The sequence below is a fragment of the Eufriesea mexicana genome, unplaced genomic scaffold (genome assembly GCF_001483705.2).
Source record: "Eufriesea mexicana isolate 0111107269 unplaced genomic scaffold, ASM148370v2 scaffold2827, whole genome shotgun sequence".
Classification (NCBI taxonomy): Eukaryota; Metazoa; Arthropoda; class Insecta; order Hymenoptera; family Apidae; genus Eufriesea; species Eufriesea mexicana.
The window spans coordinates 174,288-196,218 of NW_016910895.1; the positions used below are offsets into that span (position 1 = coordinate 174,288).

Genomic DNA, 21,931 nt, shown 5'->3' on the forward strand with positions numbered 1-21,931 from the left:
ATGAACAAAAAAAAAAAAAGAAATGAACAATAAAAAGAAAAAAAAATTTCGCTCCTGGGGACCGTGTTCGAAAAAAATCGCCGTCTCGAATGGGTTAAATAATCTGGAAGTTCCCTTATTTATTAATACTTTGGCTACTGTGGGCGCCTAAAGGTGCTCAGGAATTTTGCGCTTATGATACTACGGACGTTTAACGGCGCTCAGAGATCTTCCGCTTGTGATACTGTGGACGGCTAAAGGCGCTCAGTAATTTTGCGCTTGTGATACCGTGAGCTCCTAAAGGTGCTTAGAAATTTTGCGCTTGTGATACCGTGGGCGCCTAGAGGCGCTCAGAAATCTTGCGTTGTGATATTGTCGGTGCCTAAAAGCGCTTAGAGATCTTGCGCTTGTGATACTCTAGGCGCGTAAAGGCGCTTAAAAATCTTGCGTCAGTGATACTATGGGCGTGTAAAGGGGCTCAAAATTTCTTCTTGTTGTTAAATTTTAAGCACGTATAGTAACAATTTAATGCAGAATACAAAGAAATAAATAATGTTGTTTTAATGTAGTGGAATATAGTGTTTCGATTATTATTTGAATATATAATAACTTCACAGAAATGTACACCTAACGAATGGTACGATTGGTACGTTTCAAAGTTTGCCGTAGTCAAAGGGTTAAGAAACAAATGTTTAACCAAAAATCAACGTTAAAATAATAATACTAAATAAAATACTTCCATCATAGTATAAGAACTGAATTGATAAACAAATTGAAATCAACTGCTTAGCGAAAACCTACTAATTAACTGACTGACCGTCAATCAATGATCAACCAGTTCATTAATTACCTAACTGTCAATTTATTTTTGGGCCCTTTGACCGTCACTAGTACCAAACCCTTACAACAGCTAAACCTCGTACAGGTGTAGTCACTAAGTATATATGCGGACAACCAAACTCGCACGAGACTTGAGCGAAAACAGAAATGTAAAGATAGAATAGATAGGTAGGAGCGGAAAATACTCGGAATAATTCACGCATACTTCTCTCCTATTCTCTCACAAGGGTGTAGTGACGGTACCATAGCCGCCACACATTTGCAGTATTGTAGTACTTGAAAAGCGAAAATATTTGGTTTTCTGATCCGATTAAGGGAAGATAGAATACGGAACAAAATTGATTTACCTTCACTAGAGGATTATTAATCTGGCATATAGAGTTATAAAATGTATATCATCTCTATTTATGGCAAGAAGTTATTTTTTTCTTGTATAACTATGAATTACGAAGTGGATTGAAAACAAAGAGATGTTATTATCATAATTGGTTTATATTGTTGAGATTTTGATACTTGACAATTAATAAATAAGTTTGAAAGTTCTTCAATTTTTAATCTCATTTGACATTTTTAAATATATTATCGAAATACGTACCAAAAGAAATGTATTTAAATTTGTCCCTACTAACCTACTATATTTTAAGTACATTTAATATAAAACACCTGCCTAAAATGATAGAGAATTATTAGAAAGAAAATTGAAAAAGAATTATGCATGCAAATCTGTGAACCAAATAAAATCATCCCTTTTCATGAATGAGTGGGTGAACCGAAAAATAACAATGGAAATAATATGGAATCGATGTCGAACTAGTATGGAACTTGTTCCGTTGCGAAACAAAGGCAGGCCTGAACGACCCTGTTGCAGTTTTCCAACGGTCAAATTCTATGTGCCTGAATGACAAGACCATTGGAATTTTCTAACGTGCTGTATTATCGTTACGTATCGTTAGAAAACATCCTGTTTATTGTTTAGACTGGTTTCAGGCACGCCCTAATTCAACAAAGTTAGGCGACGGCACTTAGGATTCGTCTAACAAAAGTCCTGCTAGAAGTCAGCACGAGTCCGCGTGCATGGTACCTTTAGGCTTCGGCGAGCTACGGGGCCATAAATGGATATACTCCAGAAGCGGTCATTTTCGATAAGGTCATCAACGCGTGGGTGATCTTCATGCACGTCACCTTGGGAGAAGAGGTTCCTCTAGCATGATCTTCGGTGAAGGATTTTTCCTCTTTTTAAAGTGATCGATTCGCGGAACAAGGAAACGCCTTTGGTCCCATTTAACCAATCAGGGTATCGTTAACCCTTGTTGCACCGCGTGGATGTAGATGAGCTCCACGCGGAGGGGGCAGCGTTGGTATACTTGTGTTGCACCTTTTCTCAGTGTGACGAATCTTTACGAGACACTGAGCACTTAGGTGTTGTAATAAAGCGCACTTTGTCTTGGTTATATTTACACTTTATTACACGATTATGATTCGTTTATGCGTGATTGGCGTGTGTGCTGTATCGTCCCCGCCTCTGCCGTTTTTCGTCTTGTCTTTCGTCTTCCGTTTTCTGTCCTCTCGTTTTCTCCCAACTACCGTCTTACGTCTTCGACTCCTCAATACCGTCTTACGTCTTCGAGCTCTAGTTCACGTCGGATGTGTCTTGTCTGAACTCCAAAACCGTCTGATGTTTTCTGTGCGAATTCTCGCTAACGTCATCTGATGTGTTCTGTTTGATTTCTCCAAACCGTCTTATGTCTTCGACTTCTCACGATCGTCTGATATCTTGTTTCATAATTTGTTGATCCTCAAGAAGGACGGCGAGGCGCGTCTTCCAAGTATTATTGCCGTTGCAACAGCCCTTTAGCGAACTCCTAATTTTCCTCAGTTCGATCACTAGGAAAATCAAGGTCTCTAGTCCTTTCTCGAATAATATATTGCAAGCCTGCGAATATGAGAGTAATACTACACGAGCAAAACATGATTATTTTCTCTTATGCTTTACAAGTATTCAACACATTTAAAATACGTGTATGAAATATAAGTATAGTTAAATAAAATGAACATTCATCAGAAGAATTTGAAATTAATGCTTCAAGTCTTCGCTTTTGCATCTATTGCGTCTGTCCCACTTTTGCCTCGATTGAGAGTGGGTGGGGATTTTGCTCAGCGGACTTCTTGTCTGCAACGCATAGTAGCTATCGTCGGTGTTCGACTCGATTGCAGTCTAGTATTCGACACAGCCTGCCTTCTTGTTCGCGATTACTTGCTCAAAATTAATTTGGTGGACAACGTTGACAAAGCTCAGCGTGCAGATTTACGACCCGTCAGAAGTCATCGCAGAATTCAAACGCGACACGACAGAACCAATATGGAAGATATAGCGTATATGGAATCGATGTAGACTCGATATAAAATCGATGTAGAAGTCATATAAAACTGAATTAGATTTGATATAGGATCATTATACAACCAATATGGAACTAATATAGAACTGACATAAAACTAATATATAATAAAATTGATATATTGTAAAATCGTTATAGACCAATATAAGACCGGTATAAGATCGATATAAAACCGATATAGAGCCAATATGGAACTGATACCATTATTGGTTCTCAACAACTGAAACAGAAACATAGCAAGAGCTATTATATCCACAACAGTTATGATATTCCGATTATTATAACTGGTTTCATCGATGCTAACGTATAACAATTTAAAACAATTTTTCTTCGAAATTATTTCACCCACTTTAATCAATTTGTATATACACTTTTAAATAAACCTTTTATCGTAATTTATAATAGGTATAACAGATATCTATTGTAATCTAATAATAATCTAAATATTATAATCTAATTTAAAATATCTCTCCTCCCTAAAAAACACTGTGGTTGATTGTTTACTTGTAACAAACACGATACAAATAATTCTAACTCGTATACACATGTGATCTAATCAAGTCTTAAGAACTTAATGGTGAGTTACGAAGCTTGAAACAGTCCGAAATAGCGTTATAAATCAAAAGCATACAAGGATAGTCGAATTAAGCGTCTTCCATGACATTTTTGCGCACATGGCGCGATTATGCGTTCCATGTTTTTTCGTACTGCCGCAAAGTACTCTGATGCAGACGGACTTGCAAATGTTCGAGCGACGAGAAAAATAACTACGATCCGTTGTACCTGGTCTTGCATTAATGAGGCTTGCTCAGAATAGTTAAAAGGGCAGATCTTGCCAGCAGAATAATATTACGTACTATACACAATCTTAGATTTTTATAACGAAGTGTTTGGTAAAACTATATATATATAATATAACATAATATGTAAAATAGAATTTTCAGTTTTAATTTATCATAATTATAAAAATATTTTAATATTTAGGATATTTCGAAAATGAAACTGAAACTGACACTTGATTTTTCTAGGTAGAAAACCGATGACAATCATGGTCAACTACTATATACAATAATATTGTCATTTGGATCATTCGACAAGCTTAATCGTTAATTAATGATTTTCAATATCATTACCATTCCATCCCTTAATTTCCATTATATAATGATTTGTATTTGTTAGTGGTGGATGAAATTTAATAACAATAAGAACAATTATTTATTTAATTACAAAGATCATCAAACATAAATATTACGTTGAAATATAATTAATTTATCACGGTTACTCTCTCACACGTCTTCTCACTATTAAAACTCAATTGCAACTGACATATTCCAAATCACTCTCTTTTTTTTCTTCTTTCATACATTACATTCACATGCACAATTCACACAACACCTCGATCATTACACGCATACTCATTTATCATAATAACCTGAATTCATTACATATTTCCATCCCATGCATACTTGTTCCATTCATTCCAATACATATATATTTAAAAATCTATGTAACCATTACCACAGTATTATACGTATAGGACTTTTTCCAATATATTTACATAAAAGTTCTCTTTAGTAAAAGTTAATAAAGAAGTCTTCTCGAAAAATGTTGTATTTTAGCATCAATAAGAAATACAGATCGCGGAAGCTTGAGAAAGTAATGGGCTTTCGCTATTTTTTGTAACAAACAAAATTTTAAATAACTCTAGAGTACGTAGATCGAAGAATGTTATAGAAGATGAAATTATAAATAACTTTTACTTGAATAACTATTGCCACCGATCTTAATTTTCGAAACTTTTGCAAAAATTGTTGATACTACTACATTGAACTCTGACTTTATTTATGTCATGGATGGATTATGTCTTTAAGGAATCGCCATTCGTCTGTAATGGTAGATCAACGTTCATTTCAAAAATAGATGTTGGAAGCGAAAAATGTAAATATTGTAGGATGTCGAAAACGGGTTTTATTTTGTCTTCAGGTTCTGAAAATAATGTGTATGTATTCCTTCTTCTTATCGAAGCAATATCGTGTCTGCGCGAATGGTTTGAGACATCGAAAAACGAACAAAACGAAGCAAACAGAAAAAAAGGCAAAGCTAATTAAACGCAAGAAAATTATACGAAGGTAACGTAATTTTAATGTACGGAAAACACGCTTCTTCTCGTCTCTCTTCGATACCGAACCACTCACTTCCATACCGGTCACAAGTTATACTGGCAAGGCTTCAGAGTTCTTGACTCAGGACTCTGTTTGTGTTGCCAAGGGCCTTCTTTTTATATTCTTTGACAAACTTGATGACGTGCTTTAATCAATTGCTAATTGGCTGATATGATTCAGCCGATTAACGATTCGCCATCGTGAAAATAAGATCACCTCGCAGATTCGCTATTCGCTCTCACGAAGACACGCAACAGTTAACTTCCTTCTAAAAATAGGCTTTCATATCGGTATTGGTCAACTTGCGATTTCTTTTTCTAAAATAAGATCCTGCATCGGCATCGGTCAATTTGCGATTTGTTTTCTAGGTCTCCAGTCAATAAATATAGTAGCATAAGGTGATTCTGCAATTTTGTGGTTCTCTTCAATTTTGGCTATTGAATTCTATTTTTTACTTCCAAAGGTTCATTGTTGCGACGGCAATAATACTTGGAAGACGCGCCTCGCCGTCCATCTTGAGGATCAACAAATTAATGGTTCTCTTCAATTTTGGCTATTGAATTCTATTTTTTACTTCCAAAGGTTCATTGTTGCGATGGCAATAATACTTGGAAGACGCGCCTCGCCGTCCTTCTTGAGGATCAACAAATTATAAAACAAGACATGAGAAGTCGAAGACATAAGACGGTTTGGAGAAATCAAACAGAACACATCAGATGACGTTAGCGAGAATTCACACAGAAAACATCAGACGGTTTTGGAGTTCAGACAAGACACATCCGACGTGAACTAGAGCTTGAAGACGTAAGACGGTATTGAGGAGTCGAAGACGTAAGACGGTAGTTGGGAGAAAACGAGAAGACAGAAAACGGAAGACGAAAGACAAGACGAAAATCGGCAAAGGCGGAGACGATACAGCACACGCACCAATCACGCATAAACGAATCATAATCGTGTAATAAAGTGTAAATACAACCAAAACAAAGTGCGCTTTATTACAACACCTAAGTGCTCAGTGTCTCGTAAAGATTCGGCACACTGAGAAAAGGGGCAACACAAGTATACCAACGCTGCCCCCTCCGCGTGGAGCTCATCTACATCCACGCGGTGCAACAACGACATTCATTTTGTCGCAAAAATTGAAATTGAATCACGGAACTGGAAAAACTAACATACTTATCGTTATTAAATGTGGATACAAGGTATCAAATTAGCAGTGAACTTCCGATTGCGTAATTCATATATGTTCTGGCTATAAAATTCGTATAAATACATAGTCCAGTCAAAATCTAAAATCAAGCAAGTCGAAACTTAAACACTCACCAGTCAAGAGTTAATACGGTACAAGTAACAATCCAAAAAAAAACATTTAAATTCTAGGCTTCATGAATTCATCAAACAGGAAGATGCTATAGACGTGGAAATCGATTTTGAAACGATAGACAATCATTGCAGCGTATATTTTATGAGTATAAGAAAACTGTAAATGGCTTTCGTTGAATAAGCCTCTGTTTCGAAGACATAATTGTTTAACAGTAAATCTACCATTGTCAAATGATCGATGAATGAAAATGAAGTAGAAGTTCAAGAAAATACAATAACGGGAGATTACACGTATATTGGAAGAAAAATTGCGAAAATAAGTAATTAATGAAAGTAAGAATTTAGGAATGTAATAAGATAACGTTAAATGCGGAATTTTTAATGAAAGTTTCAAAAAAAACTTTGTATCTATTAGTGTGATAATGGTTACATAGATTTTTAAATATATATGTATTGGAATGAGTGGAACAAGTATGCATGGGATGGAAATATTTAATGAATTCAGGTTATTATGATAAATAAGTATGCGTGTAATGATCGAGGTGTTGTGTGAATTGTGTATGTTAATGTAATGTATGAAAGAAGGAAGAAAAAAGAGAGTGATTTGGAATATGTCAATTGCAATTGAGTTTTAATAGTGAGAAGACGTGTGAGAGAATAATCGTGATAAACTAATTATATTTCAACGTAATATTTATGTTTGATAATCTTTGTAATTAAATAAATAATTGTTCTTATTGTTATTGAATTTCATCCACCACTAACAATCAGTTCAGTTACGTAGAACCCAATGTTAAGAACGATATGATTACGGCTGTAATGGAAGGCAGTATATGGCTACTGATCCTGTGATCTTATCGTAAATAAATAATCTTTTAACAAGCAACATGCGGTCAGTAGTGTTTGTTTATTAAAGTCCCATTCTCAAGAAACTGGTCACGCTGTACTCTGATTTTTAATCTTTGAACTTTAATCTCAATCTCAATTTTCATCGAAAAAGAAGAACGAGATGGTACACGACAAAGAAAGATATACGAATTTACTTTGAATATGTTTTTCCTATTGTGCTAATTTTGGTGTCATAATTTCGTACATTGATACATATCAGCCTTTTTTTAAAATTGGAGAAATTATTGTCAGAAATAATTATTTAATACAGTAGGATTAGGTGCACGTGTGATTATGACATGTCGTTCGCAAAATACCATCTGTCACGTTTTTATTCTGTATTCATACTTAGTGAACTGGACATCCATTATATTTATATCCCATCCGATTTCTTTGAACTATGAGAATTTGTCCTAATTGTCTGGGTAATTCATTGGTTAAAAAATTTGCATATCTTCTACGATTCAAAGAACCTTCGATAAAGGATGGTCCAATAATGTTAAGAAGAATACCATATATTTACGTTCTATAGACTATGGTACATGATTTGTCCAAGCTATTTCGGATTATCAATTGGCCAATGATGCCCATTTCGTCTATTAAATTATTTATAGTTGATGAAAGTATATATTTATCCATAAAATAGAAAAATATTGTACACAAAATTTTTATTTCTTTATGCTTTCTGATTTATGCTAATTGAAAAAAAAAAAAAACGATTTCGAAAGATGTTTTTCGTATTAACCCTTTGCGGACGAGCGCCACATACAGTGCTGGACAAAAGTATTGGCACAGCATGGTTGTTGTGGTTCAAATGCTTATAACTACTAAACAGATTGATTTGAAGGAAAAACTTTTTGACATATTCATTTATTATCTATTCTAGTTTTATTACATAGTAGAAGTAATAAAATAAATACATTGATTCACGAAACAATAACAAAAATGTATTTATCGAACATTTTATGAGTGGACAAAAGTATTGACACACTCGAATAAAAACGTTTAAAAATGACTTGAAATTAAATATTAATATTTAGTTGGCCTTCCTTTCCTTTTAAGAACTTCGTTTAATCGTTTGGACATAGAATCAATTAACTTTTTTGTAAAATCCAGCTCGATTTTATTCCATTCTTGTAAAAGAATATCCTTCAAGTCTGTTTTGCATGTTATACGATGTTTTCGAATCCTTCTTTCCAATTCATTCCAGATATGTTCGATAGGATTTATGTCTGGACTCTGGGGTGGTGTATTTAGGGAATGAGAAGTATTATAAATGATGCAATGGCGTACGATGTAAGCGGTGTGCTTCGGATCGCAGTCTTGTTGGAAATAGAAATTCCGCGGGAGATTTAATTTTTCCGCACTTTTGAATAAATTTTGTTTTAATATATTTAAATATGCGTATTTGTCCATAATATCGTCTATAAAAATTAATTCGCCAACCCCAGATGCTGCCATAGAACCCCACACCACAACTCTACCACCTCCATGTTTTACACTCGATTGTAAATTTTGTAGATTCAATTCGGTATTTGGTTTTCTCTAAACTAATATTCTACCATCGGATTTAAATATGTTAAATTTGCTTTCATCTGAAGACAGTATGTTGTTCCAAAATGTTGAATCCTTCGTTATAAATTTTTTGGCAAATTCAACCCTCGTCTTTCGATTTTTTCCCGATATGTATGGTTTTCTTCACGCAACACACTCAGAATATCCAGCAGTTTTTAATACTTTGTTACGTTTTTTATTTTTTAATACTTTATTTAATATCATTCTGAGTTCCAAAGAGTTTAATTTAGGATTTTCCTTCACTTCGTTTACAATTTTACGTTTTTCTCTAACAGATAGCTTGGGAGGACGACCACATCGATTCGCACCATCAAAATCTGATTGATTTATAAATGGTTTTACAATGCTTCTAATAGTAAAACGACTTTTGTTAACAATTTGTGATATTTCTCTATAAGATTTTTACATTTTATACAAATTTGGTATTATTTCTCCCTCTTCACTTGTCGTTTCTTTCGTTTTTTTTAACATTATTACTTTTTCTTACTTTGCATGTTGCTAAACGACTGAAGTTTAGGATGACTGTTGTTAAAAATGACAATCGGGGTGCCACCTAACCAGATTTTAAAATGACGATCGGAAATTTTTCAAACAAATGCGGATATACTACATTTAGCATCGTGTGCCAATACTTTTGTCCACCCACAAAATGTTCAATAAATACATTTCTCTTATTGGTTCGTGAATCAATGTATTTATATTATTGCTTCTACTATGTAATAAAACTAGAATAGATAACAAATGAATATGTCAAAAAGTTTTTCCTTCGAATCAATTTGTTTAGTAGTTATAAACATTTCTACCATATCAATCGTGCTGTGCCAATACTTTTGTCCAGCACTGTATATGCGTTTTGTGGAAGCCATCAGTTTGGCCGAGGAACGCATATACATACAGTGACTCACGAAAATATTCGGACACCGAATGTTAAAGAACTAATGTCGCGGTAAGACTTTCCTTTCCAAGGATGACAAATTATTAATTAACGTAAATCGAACGATGTATTCTTTCCTTTATGACCCATTTCAACGTGTTTCAAGCACAATACTGAGAGATACTGTGGTAACATCGTCGGCTAAAGCTATGTTTGTAAACATTCATCGGTAACTTGCAAAAACATTAACTGCTCGGGAAGAGAAATATCGTAAATGTACAATGTGTCCGAATATTTTTGTGACGTGAAAATAGGGCACTATTTCGTTTATAATTGATTATAATAAATGCATACAAATTTATTACATAAAACATATGTTTCTGTTTACTTGAATAAATGTCTTATCACTAGAAGAAGTAGTGAACACGATCCATTTATTAGTAGCTGCGATACGATCTGATTAATTCAGACATACCCTGGTGTCCGAATATTTTCGTGAGACACTGTATGTGTTCGACGAAAACAACAGATAGGGCCGGGAGTCCCACAAATGTGTCCGACGTAAACGCGTTGCTATGGCCGAGAAACACAAATATGCTCCCGCTATTGCGGCCCTAGGACCCTCACGTTCCAAGTTAAGTGGTAGACTGTTTTATGTCTTTATTGTCAGCGTCGCTATGAACGAAAATCGCGTTTAAACCTTTGACTACGGCAGGCTTTGAAACGCACCAGTCGTACCACACGGGTGGGAATTAATTTACAATGTTCGCCGAGAACGGCAAAATTTTGGGTAGAGATGCGCCCTTCGTGTCAGAAAATCAAACTGTGTTGAGTGCTTATATGCGCCTTCCGTGTCACAAAAGCAAAATTTCTGAGCGCGTATATGCGCCCACAGTAGCCAAGGAGTTAAGCAGAAATGAGCGCTGATAATTTCGAATGACTATCGCCGTAGTGATTCGGCCCCACAGTACGGTTTACTCAAAACTGCTCTGTCCGCAAAAGGTTAACCCTTTGCACTCGAGAGGCGCCCTTCAGTCGCCATTTTATAAAATTTCGAACGTCAATATTAATTAATGTGTCAAATTTAAGATAATGTAACGGTGTGAGAGGTATCGAAACCAAATAATTCCACGTGTTAATTATTATACGAATTCTTATTTACTGCTCCAAAAAATATCGTCAGCTTTATAGCAGAAAATCTTTGAACCCCTGCTCCTCTTTAGCCAAAAATTCGTCGAGTGCAAAGGGTTAAGGTGTATAAAATGAAAACCATGCTCTAATAGGTCATTGGATTAATTTTACTCCAAGCTATTATATCACAATCAAAAAAGAGATAGTTATATTTGAACAAGTGTCAAAAGCCATCTGGAAATATATGACTAAGAAAGATATTTTGAATTTCATAATACTTGCTATTTCCAAACAATTAATATTGTTCTTCCTCTCATAATTTCTTTCACCAAACATAAATGCTTATGGTGTTCATATAAAACGTGACATCTTATATACTTTTATGCAAATTAATACTGGAAATCATTATTAAATACTTGAAAATTTTCGTACGTAAACGACTTTACTGTTATCTCTTCGAGGTAGAAGAGAGTACTATTCGCTCAGTAAAGCTAAATCCAATTCAACAGTCGCAAAAGTCATGCAAATTGAATCAAAATCTGTATGAAGAGGATTTTAAGATAACGTGCATTAGTATTATACCAACTTCGCTCATAAATAATATGAACTTTCGCTGCTCCGTGTCTGTTGTCAAAGAAGACAAGATGGTAACTGTGCAAGTTTAAAATGGGTTTTGTGAATCTTATAATTCTAACATGAAGAAGTTATAATGTAATTCACTCTTTGCAAAACAGTAAAATAAAGAAATATTTTGATACCAACTGAAATAAATATATTAAGTAACCGTATGTAATCACAATCAGGTATGCTATACACAGTATCATAGAGAATCTAATTTATGTTTATGTATGCAATTTTGATCGTTTAGTATTCGCCTCAAACGTGCGAAATTCAAATAAATTCAGACATGATAATATTAATAGGTAATATTAACTGAAATTAACTGCTTAATTCAGTTGTATTTGTGCCATTGTTACATAGCTATAAAAGGTCTGGTAATTGGTAAGAGAACCCGATTGAAAATGATTCTATAGATAAAAAATAAGTCGAAAAAGAAAAATAAATATTTTTCATTTGAAGCCTTATATTTGGAAAAATTGAGGTCAAAATTTCATAAAATACTAGTTCTTTTATTCACGTTTAAATATTAAGAATTTTATCTTGGAGTATGTCCATTTATATTCATAAATATATCTAGTATTTTTATACGTACATACATTAAATAGATGGAATGATAGAATAATATAAAACGTTACGAGTTTTTAAAATACTCAGAAGGAAAACTAGAACATATTAAAATCCATAAAGTTGATATTTAATTAAATTTACTTCCTCTCCATGAATTTTGATACTCAATTTTGTCGAAAACGTATCCTTGGCTAAAAAAATTTGTTTTTTCTCAACTTATTTCTAGAGTCCACTGATTAAATTATTATACATATTTAGTTAATATATCATTAATAAAATATAACTAGACGAGAAATTAACAAACTATGCATTAATGTTATCATTGTTAAAATATAAAATGAAAATTCGTTCATTCAAATTTGGAACCTCTTTATATACGAAAGAGTTCTATCTCTTATGAAATAAAAAAAATAAAAAATAAAAGTCAGATATGTGACGATATACGAAGTTTCGTTTGATATATTTAAACTTAGATCTTTAAAAATCACTAGTAATTTCCATAACAGCATTCACACATTAATGATATATATATATAGTTAAAACGTTAAAACGGTTCTGCGTGAGCGCTGATCAACTATCAATCAGTATTTCTTCAATTAATAATAATTATAGTAAATCTACACATGTAAAAAAATAAGAAAAATTTAAAATTACATTTGTGACTTTTTTTTTACTTTGACTTTGATATATTTATGTATTTATATCTTAAAGTTACCTACAGTTTAAAAATAAAGCAAATTATACGCGTATTTGTATGTTTACATTTTTAAATTACTAATAATTTCTTTGTTTCATATATATATATATAAAGCTATAAATATACATATATATGTGTGTAAGTTATACAGCACTAAGTCTATAAGTAGTGTGGTAATGGTTAACATAGATTTTTTAATATATATGTGTTGATATAATAAAGGAGAGATGACTGTAAGAAAAGGATGAGTGAGACAAGTATGCATGGGATGGCAATATCTAATTGATTCAGATTATTATGATAAATGAGTATGCGTGTAATGATTGAAGTGTTGTGTTAATTGTGTATGTCATGTAATGTATGAAAGTAGAAAGAACAAACCAGAGAGATTGAGCATAGGTCAGTTGCCATCGAGTTGTAATAGTGAAAATAGGTGTGAGCGTGTGATTGCGAGAAATTAATTAGATTTATATTTAATATTTGTGTTTGATCATTTTTGTAATTGAATAAAGAATTCTTCTTATTGTTATTGATATTTCATCCACCACTAACAAGTAGTTATCGCGTTACACCTATTAAGACCTATTAATCAGTAACAGGTGGTAACTCAGTGTCAGTAGTTCAAGCATTCCGATACAAGTGTGGTCTAATGAGGGACAGTTCTCAAAGGAAACGTAATTACTGCTGCACACCGCATAGTTGTGTAGTTACTACAGTGAAGAAACCGTGCAGCAACTACATGCTTATGAAAATTGTTGCGAGTAAAATTTCTCATTGAATTTACTATTTTGTAAATATTAGCGTGTCTAATAATTAGAAGCTTCTTAGTATATTTACACCGTACGTCTCAATGAACTGTCGTTATGAAAATATATACTAGTGTATAAAGTGTACCAGATTTTCTGAAGTATATCAACCCGATTTTAAACAGATTTTATAGGAATAAATAAGGCATGATTTTTAACCTTGTAGAATATAATCATACATCACATATTATATATACATATAACATTTACTGTTACGCTATCAAATAACAAAAAAATTTATTTACAAAAAACAAGTTATTGCATTGACAGGTAACATACGTATGCAATATGATAGTGAAATCAAGAAACAGCAGGTAAGAAGTTATGATATAAGTGAAAAACCGATAACACATGCACTATGCTGCTCTATGCGTCAAACAAGGGAAATTAGGTAACTAGAAAATTCTGATTTCTTAAACTTTGTGAGGTGGAGACCACGAAATATGTAAATAATTTTCTCTATCGGATACAATTTGGTCTTTCAGGGTGAAAATATCTCTTAGATATATGTATTTACCTGTTTTCCCATTCACCTATACCTATATATTTAAAATTTACAGTAGATATAAAAAGATATTTCGACTGAAAAATGAATAGCTTTTATGCTTCCTAAGATAATATTATCAAAATAGTAAAAAATTTTATTTAAATATTTTAATTTTTCTTATTATGGAAAACATAATTAAGTTTACAGAAGTTTGAGAAAAATAAAAATTATAGCATTACCTAATGTCTGGTATTAGACTGATTGACTGTCCATTGTCTCACAGTTATATGGTGGTTATTGGTGGTTATTACAGTTCCAAGAAAAAGAGCCATAAACAAACTAACAATAAAATTAATGATCAACTGATATCGTTGCTTACTAACATGTATTATATATTTACTATGGAATATACATATTATATATTTATTATGTATATTCATTGTCATATTATACTACATTTAATAGAAGAGAAACATGGGGATTTCTATAAATTAAAATTCATACGTATTTCTTTGCCAAACGAAGTTTTCAAAGATAAATGCACTAACCCCAACACTATGATCCCATATAATATCTTTAGTTAAGGCAGTTTCCTTTGATTCCCCTCATTGATTCAAGTGGCTATGATTGCACCAGTCTCACTTTACAATTGGCTAGTTGACAGTTGATTGATACTTTATAAATCTCTCCATTTCCCACCTTTTTACCATTTACTTGTCCTAGAAACTTGACTCGTGCTCAGTACAGACATACAATGTGTATATCTAACATAAATATATTTGATACAACGTTAAAACTACATGATAAAATGAAATTAAGGTCACTTATGTCTATTACCAAACCTTATCCAATTTTTTCAAAATGTTGCCAGGTCTCTGTCGTCATTTGTCGTCTGATTTCTTTCAGATATAACATCCAAATTTTTTCTGATATATTATTTCCACGTTAATAGAATTTTGCCAATTAATCATTTTAAAGTCTATGTTATAATTTTTCAACACTCCGATTTTGTGTATACGATAGTTCCAATACATTTCCAAATAAATTATCTATTCGAATCTATATGAACGATCCAATATCCGGATAACGTTTGCTGCTAGCCACTGCACGCAAAGGCTGCTTCTATATTCTAAATTTCAGATCATTGCCCTTTTGCAATATCCATTTATGATATTTCATTCCAAATCACTTCTCGGATAATCTTAACACACCATTTGCATAAATTCTCGTCATTCCATTTGCGTTCAAATTCCCGCTAAAACATCCAATAAAACCGCAAGTTCTAATTTCGGGAAATGTATTCAAATATGTACGTTCTACAAGTGTTTCTTAGTCAATAAAGGGAGACAAAGAAAATTGACATAATAGTTCGAGTAACAATTCGAAATTATACATTTTTCTTTAAATACCTGTGAATTTGCTGTTTAACAATTATATATTTATTACAAATTATAATATACACACGTGACAAAAAGATTACAACGATTAGGTATGTGTGGTGAAATTTCTCTTAATACTATTATTATCTCGTCACTGTTCATTTTCACGCTTTTCATACCAAACTGACTCTCCTCACAACATATTGGATCTGACCTATAACAATTGCACAATACCGCGCATTCTAGATCTTCTACTCGCATTTCCAAAAACATATATATCTACATTCGTGCCATCACTCGACCTCACACACTTGCATTCACACTAATAAAACCAAATCCACAATACCAACTAGAAATTAAAAATTTCTTTAGTATCCTCCAGAACGCTTTGTTGTGAAAACATAAAGGAATATGTATAATTTTACAGGTTGCACATGTACTTGTTTTCTTTAATTTCTCCCGCGATTTACATAGCAATAAATAGAGATTACAGTGCATGAATGTTCAGTACATTAATTCTTCAAATGAAGATCTGATATAATACACTGAAATATATTTACATTGCGTTCTAGATACATGTAGTTAGAATTCTAAGTATATGAATATGTATGCATGTGTTTATCTCTTACGATTAACCTAAATTAGACAGACTTTGAAGCGTGGCAGATTAATAGTAGTTATTTTACAGTCGAAGCTTCTGAAATCTCAGAATGAGTAATATAGGTGCGTGTACCGCCCAAACATCAATTAATGATAAGATTAGCATTAATGAATCCATTTGCATCCAAGCGCGGAATATTCCGCGAGCCACGACTATCGTCTATCATCGAGCGCGGAATATTCCGCGAACCACGACTATCGTCTATCACCGAGCGCGGAATAATCCGCGAGTTGACTTTTCCATTACCAGTTGCTGAATATTCTTCATATGCCACAGATCACGTTTGATCCCTTTTGTGAGTATCTCATCTACATCGGTTCATTATATTCTTAACAAGTTTTACTTTTGTCGTGAAAATCCTTTTAACTGCCATTATGAGTAGGTGTTGATACACGCGCGGTGATACGGGATAGTCGTCAGTTGAACATCACTGATGCCTGAACACGGCACCTTAAGTACAGCCATGATGCAAATGAGTTAATTCGATTCTTCAATATTTGGCACAGGGACGTCAGAAGGATACGAATTTTTTGTTGAGTTAATAGCTAACCAAAAGGATAAGGGTTCCTTTTAACCAAAAATGGAGGAAGAAAAATAGTGCTTAAACAAAAAGAAGAACAATAATACAAGATTCAAGACTCGGAATTTAAATTTCAGGATCCAAAATTAAGTGTTTAACCACTTCGGTACGAGCGTCGACTATAGTGGACAACCAGAGATGAACGTGAACAGCCGAGCGACGACTTTCGCCGACGGTCAAGAACTTTCGCTTTGGTTCTACAGTAGCAATGTGTAAGTTCAGCTAGTAAGTTACTTCGAATCAATGACCTTTTGCATGCCCTTAGTGGAAGTTATTATAGTATGGTGTTCCGTCGTGGAACAAGGAAGACCCGTTACGGTCTTCCAACAGCCAGGTCTTATGGTCGAACAATTCGGCATCAGAATTTTCCGCTCCATGCCTTCAGCACGTTTGAATGCTTTACCTTTTTTCTTTGACTTCTCGTGTCGCGGAACACGAGAATCCTGGAAATCCCTAATTTAACGAAATTAGGCGACGGCTCTTAAGACTTGGCTGACAAAGGCCTGAGAGCTCCACGTGGTCCGCACACGTTGAAAGCCTCAGGCCTTCGCTGGGGGTAACAAACGACCGATGGGGTCACCGGCGCGCGGGTGGACCCCAGGTACCCCACCTTGGAGGAGAGGGTTTCCTCCACTATCGTTGTTTTTGGGGGAACCTTCCCTTTCTCCAAGGTCACGGATTCGCGAACCAAGGGAACGCTCTTGGTCAAAAACAGCCAATCATATTTGGCGAGCTCCCGATTTTTTCCTAAGACCGATCTTAGGAAGATCGAGGAGCTCAGTTCCGTACGAGATCCGAGAGACACGGGTTCTCTAAAAGACACGTCCTCTCAAAACAACGAGCAGTTCGGTTCGAGATCTGAGAGACCCGGGTTCTCTCTAAAACAGTTCGGTTCGAGACCTCAGAGACACGGTTCTCTTCAAAAGCTCCGTCTAACCGATTGAAATCAACAACACGCCACGTTCTTTTCGAAACGTCGACCGTCGTAGACACGACTCTTTTCCGCTCGTGCAACTTAAACAGTTGCCCAATATTAATTTGGCGGGCAACACGTGTCGTAGTCGCGAGACGGCCTTATAACCCGTCGGACATACGAGAATTTCGATCGCGACGCGACGCGACATATGGTTTTGATTCATGTAAGTAATAATATAATAAAGTTATTTTCGAAATTTTTCGTTTTTTATTTTTTATGTTACGTTTTAATTTTTATAAATCTTAGACTCATAATGTATTAAAACAATAATTTTTAATTAAATTTTCTAATTTCTCATTTATCAAAATAAAATTGTGAACATTTAGAAATATTGTAATAAAAATATATGTTCTGTCGATTTACATTACAAGTAAAGCTGTCTGTAATGTAAACAAGTTTTCAGTGCTTCAAACATTTCCTTATCACAGATCTGTAAAAGAGTAAAGCGGATTCGTTGTCAATACACAGCACAATGTATCGTGCGCACTAATGAGTGCCAGCTGTGGGCAAGGTTTCGAGGCCGATAAGCACTGTACCGAAGTGGTTAAGATTTAGAATTTAGGATTCAGGGTTTAGTATGAAAAGAAGAGGCACAAACAAAAAATTGGGGTAATGTAGAAACAGGTTGCCGTAACATAACGAGACAAGAATTGAAAGAATAACCGTTTTGTCACGAATATGTGGAAATAGTATCACCAACCAACCACCTACTAGATAAGTCATTTTATAGTTTGGAAGTTGAGAGCTAGTTTGGTGTGTTATTTTCGATACATTCGATAAAGGTATGTTTTTCTAGTAAATTGGTATAAAACGAATAGATACTATATCAATTTTCTTTTCTGAATCAAACGTGAGTTTCACTGATGAACAATAAATATCACGCGATAAAACGTGCAATTGCCGAACAATACTGAAAGCAAAGTTATAGAATAACGTGCCTTAAGAATAATTTAATTTTCTAATTCAACTACTACTTTATAATATCAATTCAAATATCGAATTATGTACAAATAAAATATTTTATTGAAATCGTAAATATGAGTTCAGAATTTATCTACGAAATGAACAAAAAGTTATAAATTTGTAACATATGCCTGAAAATAGTTATTTAGCATTATGTGATCGAATTACTTATTCACGAATACGTGTACATAAATTTTATATTTAAATCACTTTTCTATAAACTACAGCCTTTAAGTATTTGAGAAAATGACATTTCTGACGTTGGGAGATATTTTTAATTCTTAAGTCTGCCTGATTGCAGTTATTAAAACTGCTTCATACATAAATTACATTAATATTGGTAGTGATTACTGAAGTACCATAACTTGAAAGATAAAATTTTATGATTACATGTCTCACAAAAAATGTAATATAAAATTGCAAATATGCAAAGTAATGGGAAAAATAATTTCTAATATAAATGAAAGTTACGTTTATTATCATACTATAAAATGAAAAGAGAAAATGAATCCATTATTTTCCTACCGACCTCGATTAAAGGAAAAAATAATAAAAGATTAGAAAAAATATTACAACAATATGCATTTATCGTTTCGGTGTACCACGATGAATTGATTAGTATATATACATAATTCTTTCAATTGTTTCAAAATTTTACTCTAGAATTAATTATTTTTCTATTAATTTTTATTTTCGAAATATTTATCATTTTTCAAAATACTTTTCTCTTCATCAGAAATATTGTTATAAATACCTGTTAACTACTAATATTCATAACAAGTTTTGAAAGGAAACTTTTACTCCAAATTTACATACATAAATTCGTATATGTGAATAACACAATAATTTATAATACATTACATATATGTAATAAATCAAAGCTTATCAAAAATATTTTTCAAAATTCTTTTTTCCCCGTTGAAAACTGGCTGAACAGTAATTAACTTCTGGTTGAAAAATTATCGAAATTTATTTAACCGAAATGTTGAAAAATTTTTTTTCTCGATAAGGTTTGCTTCAAACATTGGTCACTTGGTAAATTCGCAATTTCGGTATTGAAATAAAAATCAGGTATAAAATTGAAGCTGTACGAAATAAAATAAATACATAAAATTAGAACGCACCCGCAGGAAATTCCGTCAAAGATAAATTCGCGTTAGAAGCTATAACACGGTAAACAGATCAAATATGCCTTTTCGCCATGTTTGATGATCGATCGTCGCCGTTCACTGGGAGAGGTTTACCAGAGAACGGAGCAATCGGTTTTCAGAGGCTGCTCCCTGGCTCGATTTGCGAGATTATCATACGACCGACTATTATGCGTAGTAAACGATGGCCCCGCGTGTTCGAAGCTTGCCGGGTACTCTGATTGAAATGCGCCCGGTAATTTCCGGTTATTTGGCGCATACAGCTATGCCCGCGACGTGGTGCATTAGACTGCTACGACGCCGGTAACGTTTGATACGACATAGAACGCGTCCATTTACCACGCTCCATTTCTAGTTCCCACATGCCGTACATCTAGATCAGGTGGGATGGAAAACCTGTCACAATTATACGTACACCTTCCTTCACCACCAGTTTTACGAGTTTACGGTAAATTAAAGAATTTCAACAAGATCGATTTTTCTTTTCCAAAAAATAATCTGCGTAGAAAATTGAAAGGAGGTAATTATTTTTATATATAAATCGGAAGAACTTTCCTGCATATGGAATACTTTATTTTTTATTTTTCGTTTCAAAATAATTGGGAAAAAAAAGTTGTCCTATGGAATTTTTACATACGCGCTGAATAAATTTTAATACATCGAAACGAATTATTTATAATTCGCTTAACTTTTACGTTATATGAAATATATTTCTCGAGATAAATAAATTATCATCAACGTCACTTTTGGAATGAAAACTTTTGAAAATTTAACTTTGTTTGCAAATCGTAAGAATCGGTTATAAGGCAATAAAATATTAACGTGATAAAATAATAGAAAGGAAATGTAAGCTATAATAATGAATTTAGCTATTCATGTTATAAATAAATAAAATTGAATACATGATTTTTACGTTTCTACATTAAATTGTATTAAAGAATGTTTAAATAAAAATTATACTTAATTGCATTTATTTACAAGTTACATTGAATTTATTATACGTAATTATATTTAAGCTATGTTCATCGTACGAAAAAGATACTCAAAAATCAAACAAATATAATTAAAAAATCATTATAATCGAATACTAATTTTTTCTATGAAGTACGTATAATTTATAAGATAAACAATACCATATATTAGCTTAAAGTTTACAATATTTTTATCGCTGGAGCGGATATATTTTAGATCGAAATTCTTCTTACTTTAAACTCCAATAAATATAATATTATATTATATTCGATACCTTGATTACATGGATGTGAACGTAATACATTTACATCAAAAAAGAGCTAAATGTTCTTAAATTAAAAGTAACGATATTTAAGAATGTTCAAACTTAACCATTCTTTGTCTATGTTAATGTTGAGGTACTTACATTAATGATATCCAATTTCTCATCGTCCAACCTGTAACACAAAATGAAAGGTTTGTAGTAAAAATTCAAACGCGATATATAATAAAATTAATTGTAATAAAATATACGATAAAGTTTATTTCAAATCGTTATTTCACAGTATATATAAAAATACTAGAACTCAAAAAATGCAACTAATGATATAATTGAAATTTTAAACTGCTTTCTTATGGTAGACGAACACAGTTTGAGAAATTTAAATTTATATTTACGGAAGGGAAACTGAAAATGGTCGGTTAAGTTATGGTATAGGAATATGTAAGAGATGAAATTTATATTTATTTGTTAACTTGTTCAACTACATTCGTCCAACAAAGAAAATTAAAAATTGTTGAACTAGATTTGTACAGCGGTGTAGATTGAAAATGGTTAAACTATATTTGTAAAGCAATGTAAATATTACGATCGAACGAACGAGAGTTGGTATATCGCAGAAAAACGCATGACGCTGTGTATTTTGT

At 33.1% G+C, this 21,931-nt stretch overlaps 1 protein-coding gene across 1 annotated transcript in view; it reads right to left on the reverse strand.

Moving 5' to 3' along the window:
* The window catches only part of LOC108550466 (leishmanolysin-like peptidase, invadolysin), a 180,569-nt gene extending 159,108 nt beyond the window's left edge, over positions 1 to 21,461 (reverse strand). Inside the window, exon 1 of the mRNA XM_017904206.1 lies at positions 21,432 to 21,461. The gene's annotated coding sequence lies outside the window, so the exon portion shown is untranslated. The remainder of the gene's footprint in view (positions 1 to 21,431) is intronic.
* Between the last annotated feature and the right edge of the window lie 470 nt (positions 21,462 to 21,931).